This window comes from Phocoena sinus, chromosome 19 (assembly GCF_008692025.1).
Source record: "Phocoena sinus isolate mPhoSin1 chromosome 19, mPhoSin1.pri, whole genome shotgun sequence".
Lineage (NCBI taxonomy): Eukaryota > Metazoa > Chordata > Mammalia > Artiodactyla > Phocoenidae > Phocoena > Phocoena sinus.
This window is the reverse complement of record NC_045781.1, coordinates 7,837,078-7,846,806: the sequence shown is the minus strand read 5'-3', so window position 1 is coordinate 7,846,806 and position 9,729 is coordinate 7,837,078.

The window sequence follows — 9,729 nt, the reverse complement described above, 5'->3', positions numbered from 1 at the left end:
AGGCCCTTGTGAGCAGCTGGAGGGAGGAGGGGGCTCAGGCCTGAGGGCGGCAGGCAGTGCGTGGAGAAGCCTGAGGCATCGGGACCAGATGTTCTTGGTCAGACTCAAGCTCTCCGTACTTCAGCCCCAGCCCCCGTACCTCTCTGGGCCTCAGTGAACACAGCTTTGAAATGGGCCTAATCACAGTTCCTGGAGTACTCCAGGTCCCCCAGCCTGGGAAGGCACGCAGGACAGGCTCCTTAGGGCTCCCCTCTCCCATCCAAGGGCTGGAGCCACCCTGACGTTTACAGGGGACCACTGCGTGCCAGGCTCTCTGCTCATCTCACCCCAGTAATGTAATTCCATTCCCCAGACTCCGCTAAGCCCTCCCCACAGCACAGCGCAAGAAGCGCTCTCAGACAGCTGAGCCCTTCTCTGGATGCCCAGGAGGCCTCCCAGCCTTGGCCCTAGGACACCCCTTGCACAACCCCACCGCCGGCCCAGAGCCCTCCTGGCGGCCCAGACTCACCCATGAGCGACTTGGGTTCTCGCTTCCTCCTCACTGCTGCTCTGCGTCTGCATCTGAGGCTCTGCTCACAGGGCCTGGGGCTTGCATCCCAGCTTTATGCTGTGCCCACCTGGGCACACCCTAAGGGTCCTGGAACCCACCCTGTCTTGCCCCACCCTCAGACTCACTCCCTTGCAGGAGATGCAATCATTGATTAATCCTTTCTTTATTGAGCAGCTACTACTCGCTGGGCCTTTCCTGGGAGCTGCTAATAGCCCTGTGTGTTAAGACAGCCTGGGTCCTGCCCTCTTCCCTTTTGGGATGAATGAACTGGGTCTGGATTGCCTGTGTGACTCAGGATCTTGGGTCTCAGGAGCCCAGCTTTCTGCCTCTCCCGGCTGCATAGACCTGGAGCTAAACATCAGACTGAACTCCTGGGTCGTGCCACGGTCTCCTGGGGTCAGGGGGGGACACAGCTTAATATGCTCATCCCCAGGGGACTTTTCTTATCATCAGTGGGAGATGACAATGAAACAAGTGATCAAGTACAACGTGAAACAAAGCAGAGAGAACTTGTTATTCGATTTACGTCACTCTCTGTTGCTCACGTGGGCGTCCTGCCATTTACCCTGCTCCTTTTTGACAACATTCAGCCATAATTGTACATCTTTTCTGCTTCTTGGGCAGCTGGGAACACATTGGTCACCAGGACAGTCGATGGCGCTGCTGTCGACAGGGGAGAATCTAGTAATGTCCTTGATCTGTAAGACGTGACTCGAGGCCGCCTTCTCCCTACTTTTTATTTTATTTATTTATTTTTTTTGTGGTACGCGGGCCTCTCACTGTTGTGGCCTCTCCCGTCGCGGAGCACAGGCTCCGGACGCGCAGGCTCAGCGGCCATGGCTCACGGGCCCAGCCGCTCCACAGCATGTGGGATCTTCCCGGACCAGGGCACGAACCCCTGACCCCTGCATTGGCAGGTGGACTCTCAACCACTGCGCCACCAGGGAAGCCCCCCCTTTGGTTTTTATCAAGAAGAGGTTTGTGCTGGGAGGATTCTTGACCACTGTGAGCATCTACGAATATATTGATATTTTCTTGAACTACCAATCAGCTGAGTTAATGGGATCAATCTGTGTCCTTGAATAAGAGAAAGAATCAATAATTCTTGGTCACTTCAGACTGTGGAATGCTAATTAACAATTAAAAGGACTGAGGGGTAGAACCTTCAGTAACGATTGATTTCCGGTGTAGTCTTTGCGTTGTTTGCCTGGTGTATCTTTTTGCCAAAATAAATGTGTCCAGGACAGAGTTCTTGTTAGGTTTTTTTTTTTTTCTCCCGAATCTCCTAGAATGAGAAAAACTCAAAGTTGATGACTAATGGTGTGTGATTGGATGGGTGTGCAGTTGTTGACATGGAGTAATGTCTCAGACACACTGTTCATTTCTGAGAGTGTATACAGTCAATAAGCACATACTATACACACACACACACACACACACACACCACAACATATATCCATAATATATCTGCATTGACAACAGCAACAAAACACCCAGTAAAAATGAATTACCCAGGGGCTATGGAGAATGATGTACGCTCACTTTCTCTCTTTCCTACTGCTTAACTATTATTATTTTTTCATTTGCAAGCAGGAAAACAAGGCCAATTTCTGTCTCTGGATGCCGCCTGGGGCCACGTGGTTGTCTTGCCTTCTGTTCTGACCTCATTCATCCCAGGGCTGGATGGAAATCCAGAGGGCAGAGCCCACCCAGGGACAGCTGGGGGAGCAGGGGTTCCTGAGGGTTCCTCCTTGGGTTTCCCAGACTGCCGTCCCATTCCCAGATTCAGATGGATGGGGAGGGTCGTCTACGGCCCAGAATCCCCTTGGGCAAAAGAGACAGAGATGGGAAAGGAGTCGGTAAAAATATGTGCTAAGAGGAGGAAAAAAGTAGTTCTTTTATTTTTGATTCAATCAGAACAGAAACAATGGCTCTCTCCCTATCTATCAATTACTTGATCTCCTCTGCAGCCGCTTCCCGGGCAAGCCCTGCATCTGGCCCTCCCCGTTTGGTTGATCTATCTCTGCCTCCTGCCTGGGAGATGCCCACAGATGGCAAGACCTCTCCCGCTCTCTGCAACAGAGAGGCATCACTAAAAGAGCAAGCTGAGCTTTGAAGACAATGCTGGGGAGATGGAGAGAAGATGGGGGAGGGGGATTTGATCTCTGCCTTCTAGAACTTCCTGGCCTGTCTTTCCATCATTGGGGCTCTTCTCTAGGTCTCTAGACATTGCTCTCTGCCTCTTCTTTCATTCTTGAAATATAGTCTATTTGCAGATTCCCTATTTGCCAATTTGCCTACTCGGTAAAATTTCTTCGTAACACCCAAAGGAAGACTCCTTTTCTCGTTATTTGCAGACGTGTGCAGAGCTGTGAAAAGTTCGAGGGGCCAACCTCGTGTGCTCGCAGCCGACCTGGAACACAGGGACACTCTGCCTTGTTGTTTCAGCCCTTATAGTATAAACAGGTACCCTTTTCGAGGTCTATTTGGGGCCGCATTTTGGAGGTATTTTTGTGCTTTGAAAATTGTGAGATTTTATAATATTAATATCGTTTTAACCATTCATAAGTATACAATTCAGTGGCAGTAACTACATTCACGGTATTGTGTAACCATCACCACTCTCTATACCTAAAACCTTTTCATCATCCCCAACAGAAACTCTGTACCCCTTAAACATAACCTCCTTTTCCACCCTCCCCCCAGCCCCTGGTAACCTTTGCACTATTTTGTGTCTCTGTGAACTTGACCACTCTGATTAACTCCTATAAGTGGAATCGGACAGTATTTTTTCCTTCTGTGTCTGGCTCATTTCACTAAGCAGAATGTCTTCAAGGTTCTGCCATGCTGTAGTGTGTGTCGGAACTTTATCCCTTTTTATGGCTGGAGAATATTCCATTATGTATGTATATACCACATTTTGTTTCTCCATTCATCTGTTGATGGACACTTGGGTTGTTTCCATCTCTTGGCTATTGTGAACAGTGCTTGAACAAATATTGGTTCAAGTCCCTGCTTTACAATTCTTTGGGATATATACCTAGGAGTGGAATTGCTGGGTGGTGTGCTATTTTTTTTTTTTTTTTTTTTTTTTTTTGGTACGTGGGCCTCTCACTGCCGTGGCCTCTCCCGTTGCGGAGCACAGGCTCCAGACGCGCAGGCTCAGCGGCCATGGCTCACGGTCCCAGCCGCTCCGCGGCATGTGGGATCTTCCCGGACCGGGGCGCGAACCCGCGTCCCCTGCATCGGCAGGCGGACTCGCAACCACTGCGCCACCCGGGAAGCCCGTCGTGTGCTATTTTTGTTGGCGATTTCGCTGTTTAAAATGCCGCTAAGCATAGTACTGAAGCGCTGTCTTCTGTTCCTTCCCAGAAGGCAGTGATGTGTCTTACAGAGAAAATATGTGTTCGAGATAAGCTTCCTTCAGGCACGAACGACAATGCTGCTTGGCCACATGTTCAACATGAAAGAATAAACAATATATGGTAAATATAGTGTCTTTAAACAGAAACGCACATAAAACAAGGTGACCTATTGATTGGCTGATGAAAAGGCAACTAGGGGCTCCCAGAAACATAGGAGCAGAAACGAATTCGAGAATTCCATGTTTGAAGTATCTTTATAGAACGTAGCTACTCAAAGAACCACAGCAAAAGATGTCACAAGTGAACTCAGAGCTTGGAAAGGAGGGACCCCTCGGGGGCGTAACAAGCTCTGGGGTCTAATCTGGTGGGGGAGGAGTTGCGAAAATTCCCAGCAAAGTGCCAAGTGCCCGGGAAGAGTTGAACCTAACAATGACTCCCTGACCAGACAGCTTTCTGCCTCCACAAGTTCCTCTTGATGTCTCATCCCTGCCCTATTCAGAAGGTTCTGGAAAGAACATGGTATGTGGCATCTGTGAATTCCTGAGGCTCTCTGCAGAAGAGGAGCCTGCAGACGGGGAGGTAGGGAGGTGAAAGTGGGGGCGGGGGAATGGGGGTAGGGCTTGGGGGCGCTCCTGAGGGCAGCCCAAAGGCTGCCAACATCTGTCCCATAAAAACACACATGCCAACAATGAATAATTCTAGAGGAGGAAATGGGGTCCCTAAAGACAGGAGAGATGGTCTGAAGCCGCAGGCAGAAGTGTCAGGCTCTTGGGTAACCACAGGGTGACAGCCAAAGGTGGGAAAACTCCCAGGATGAGGAGTAAGACATCTCGGCTCCCAGGTGCCCTCCCTGCCCCTCGGCGCCCCCCTTCCATCCCCCCCCCAGCCCCGCCTCTTCCTAGGGGTCTCAGTGTGTGAGAAGCCTCACACCCCCTCGTCGTGGGGTTTCACTAAGCAGGAGTTTTCATTCTGTCCCGACGGTCTGTCCCTTCCCCTCCCCCACAGTCCGTCACATGACTGTCCCCCTCCCAAATCTGATCTAATTCTCTCCCTGCTCTGCTGAGGCCGGCCTGGCCTAAGAGGATTGGATCATTTGCTAAATGGGACCAGGACAGGGTCAGAGGACCGGCTGTGTGGAGACGCAGGGGCCAGAGTGGCCGCAGGAGGGCGTCAGAGGAGACGAGGGGAGGGAGGACCAGAAAGCAGGGGAGGCCGGGGGTGGGGGGTGGGGGGCAGAGGGGCACATGCTCACTCCCTGGCTGTTAAGGAAACATTTAAAGGGAAAGGAGGGTTCCAACGTGGTTGATTTCAAAAAATGTATCCCGAGCCTGTATCCTGATTTCCTACCCACTCTCCCCTCTCTGTCCCTTTGGGAGTAACAGGGAGTTCTGGAGGCAGGGAGAGGGGTTACATGTGTGGGAGTCTGGGGGTGTCTGACCACGGCTCTGAGAGATGACCTGAGGTTTCTGGCCAGGGAATGTTCTGGAAGGGTCTGACCTGCCAGCAATCTTCTGCAGAGCCCCGAGGTCTAGCTCAGCTTTGGAGTGTTCAAGGAAAGCATTCGTTTTTTAAAAAAATACAGTATTTAAAATATATTTTGGAACTTCCCTGGCAATGCAGGGGACACAGGTTCGAGCCCTGGTCCAGGAAGATCCCACATGCCCTGGAGCAGCTAAGCCCGTGCGCCACAACTACTGAGCCTGTGCTCTGGAGCCCGAGAGCCACAACTACTGAGCCCACATGCCACAATTACTGAAGCCCGGGCGCCTAGAGCCTGTGCCCCGCAACAAAAAGAAGCCACCGCAATGAGAAGCCGTGCACTGCAACAAAGAGTAGCCCTCACTCGCCACAACTAGAGAAAGCCCGCGCACAGCAACAAAGACCCAACGCAGCCAAAAAATAATAATAATAAATTTTAAAAATTAAAAAATACATTTTTAATAAATTTAAAAATATTTTTCAAATGCCTCCGTTTTAACTTTGAATATAGTAAATAGCGATTGATATAACCAATCTCCACCAGGCTCCCTGGGTCCTCAGTAAATTTCAAAGGCTGGAGAGGCCCTGGGCTGGGTGTGTACGTCCCGGTGAAAGTCCCCTTAAGACTCTGAATTGCATGTAGCAGGGCTGTCGAGGACATTGGTTTCAATGGGCAAAGAAGCCATGGCCCAAATATCCTTTCTTTTCACCACTGTGTGTCTCTGTGCAAGGCGTGTGTTTCTGTGTGTCTTCTTTGTTTGCGTCTCAGTTTTCCTCCTCTGAAGACCTGAGCGGATAATCCTCATCGCTGAAGCTGACAGTTCGTCCAGTATACACACCAGTATGGAGGTTCTAGCTGTTCTACCCAAATAAACTCCTGAGTTTGGTCAATATCCCCTCCCCAAAATAGGGGAGCAATCCTCCCTACTTGACTGGGTTCAGGGGTTCTCAGAATGTGGGACTTTCAGTGCTAAAATGGGACAGTCCCAAGAAAACTGGGTTGGTTGGAGACCTTATCCCTATGTCCCTCTGGAGCCCCTCTGTGTCCTTATGGTCCATTCACTACAGGGTTAATATCATTATGGCCTGGTCCAGCACCACAGGCTCTGCCATCGCTATTGGGCCCAAAGAATATTTTGTAAGTATAGACATACACATACACCTGCATACACCATATATCTGCATACACAGATATAAATGCAAATATATTAATGTAATATATATAATATGTCATATGATCTATAATGTAATTATGATATATATAACATTACACACATATATTTCTGTTTATCTACCTAATACATGGTATTGTCAGCCTTCCATTTTAGGCATTCTGGTGTGGTATAGAGACATCACAGTGAGGTCTTAATTTCCGTTTCTCTGATGATTGATGAAACTGCATCCTGTATCGTGAGTTGATGGACAATTTACTATCCTCACTTTTAAAAAAAATTTATTTATTTTTGGCTGCATTGGGTCTTTGTTGCTGCACGCGGGCTTTCCCTGGTTGCAGTGAGCAGGGGCTACTCATTGCGGCGGCTTTTCTTGTTGTAGAGCACGGGCTCCAGGCGCTCGGGCTTCAGTAATTGTGGCACGTGGGCTCAGTAGTTGTGGCTCGTGGGCTCTAGAGCGCAGGCTCAGTAGTTGTAGCGCACGGGCTGAGTTGCTCCGCAGCATGTGGGAATCTTCCCGGACCAGGGATCGAACCCGTGTCCCCTGCATTGGCAGGCAGATTCTCAAACACTGCGCCACCAGGGAAGCCCTATACTCACTTTTGAAATGTCTGTTTAAGTCTTCTGCAACCTGGGTGAATTTCAAGGCAATGGTGTTTCCTAATCCCAAATGGTGGAGCCAGGGAAATCACCATCCGTGCCCTGGGGACCAACCAGTGCGGTTGGTGCCCTGGGGTCGAGGAGCTGTGGGGTCCAGGCTCCCACCTGAGCAGGTGCTCGGACAGGTGAGGCCTGAAGGCTCACATCCATTTTGTGGGTGGTCCTGGAGATAATCTACAGTTGGAGAAAGCAAGCCTTGGGGGAGGAAGGTGCCTGCCCCAGGTCAGGCAGGATGTTCTCCATCCATAAGGACCCACCAGTTGGAATCCCCATCTGCTCAGACACGGCATCCAGGCCCTAGGGAATAATATCTCGGGGAACAATAATCCAGTGAAAACTTCCCACGAGGTAGGTCTTATTGTCATCTCCACTCCACGGAGGAGGAAACTGAGGCTCGGAGAAGCAGAGTCCCAGGTCCCATCACACACACAAGTGACAGAGCCACGGCTGAGCCAGCACCAGCCCCCCAAGCCTGAACCCTCCTGACCACCAAACTACATGGCCTCTTAAGATGCTCACCACAGCCCCATGGATGTCAGATGTCCATTTCTCAGCCGAGAGAGGTTCTGTCAATTCCCAAGGACACACAGGGGTGAGTGGCACAGCCAAGAATAGAACCCAGATATCTTGGGTCCCAGAGCCCTGCCCTTGACTCCTCAAATCTACCTGGAATCCCCCCAAATAGGATGAGGCCGGTCCCCTCCCCGGCACTCACAGCAGCTCAGGCCTGTGACATGGGCTTCTCTTGGCTCATCTGACTGGATTATGGTGGTAACTTGTTATTGTCCCCACTTTACAGATGAGGAAACCGAGGTCCAGAGAGGTTATGTGAATGGCCCAAGGCCATACAGTGAGTAAAGGGTAGGCTTCACATCAGCCCTTGGCAAGACTCCCCCAACTTGGCTGGTTCACCCTCTCTCTGCAGGCCTGGGTGGCTCCCTTGTCCACTGGGGACAAGGAGCTGGGATGGATGCCCTCACTTCCTAACATGGGAGGTGGGGGAAACCTGGATTCATGGGCTAGTTAGAACCCAAAGTAATCAGCTCAGCGATAATGTGATCCCTGAAGCATCCGGCATCCCAATCTCACTCCCTTCTTCTGCAACCATGAGTCCCTGGTCCTTTTGGTAAAACCACACCACAACTTCCCTGTGTGCGTCTCTACCTGCCTCTGCCCCTCTGCCATTCATTCCACCACTAATCCATCCCATCCAAATTTCTTGAGCATTTACTATGCATCTGGGACTGTCCCAGGCGCTGGGAATACAGCTGAGAACAAGGTGAATATGATCCCAGCCCTCCTGGAGCCCACGTTCCCATGAGAGGGGCAGACAAGAGACAAGGCAGTGATAAGAATTTTACAGAAAATAAAATTGAGTGAATGTGTTAGGCAGCTATGGGGGTGCAGGTGTGAGGGGCCCTCAGTCTTGCGGTAGAGCTGAGACTGAAACTCATCTGTGACCTGATGCAAGTGTCCTCCAGCATCTCACACTACCTGGGGCCACCCCCGCAGTCTAACCCCATTCCCTCCTGCTGCAATCATGGGCCCTTGACAAACACCAAGATTCTTTCTCTTTTGTACCTTTCCGTCTTGGTCATTCCGTCGTTGAACAAATGAATATTTATTCTGTCTTTGTACCTCTCCTCTATCTCACTATATCTCTCAGTCCTTTTATCTCCCTCAGTGTCCCTGATTTTCTCTTGCTGTCCACCCGCAGCTGCTCTGGGACCCTGTCTTGTGGGCCATGATGGGCTCCTTCCTTGTGCTTGGCTAGTTTTGGGGACAGAAAGAAGCCAGGGCGACAGAAGGGGAGTGAGTGGTTAGAAGCCAGGTCACAGAGAGCTGGGCACAGGGTGGATTGTCTTCTAATTGTGGGAGGAGTTAATGTTCCGATCCTGAGCAGAGAACTGACGAAGATTGAGGCTATGGCGGCGGGGAAGAGAAGCTTCTGCCATCCTCCTGGTCTAGGCTACACGCAGTCAAGGTGGTGAGGAAAAAGTTAGATTGGAGATGATATTTTCCTCCAACACCTTTAAAAAAAATAAAGGCATAATTTACATACATTAAAATGCATATATTTTAAGTGATGAGCTTGGTGGATTTTGACAAATGCTTACCCTTCTCAGACCTATCAAGATGCAGGACATTTGCACCACCCCAAAATTCCCTCATGCCCCTTTGCAGTCAATGCTCCTTCTGCACTCCAGGCAACTTGCTTCTTCTGATTTCTTTTTTTAATTGAGATCTAATTCATATACCATAAAATTCACCATTGAAAGTGTACAACTCAGTGGTGTTTATATAGTATATTTCCAAGATTGTGCAACCATCACCACTATCTAATTCCACAGCATTTTCATCACCCCAAAAAGAAATCCTGTCTGTATCCACTAAGCAGTCAAACTCCATTATCTATCCACAACCAACCAACCCCTGCCCCAGTCCCTGACAATGATTTTCTGATTAAAAACAATGTGCTTCGTCCTTGAACTTTGGAATTATA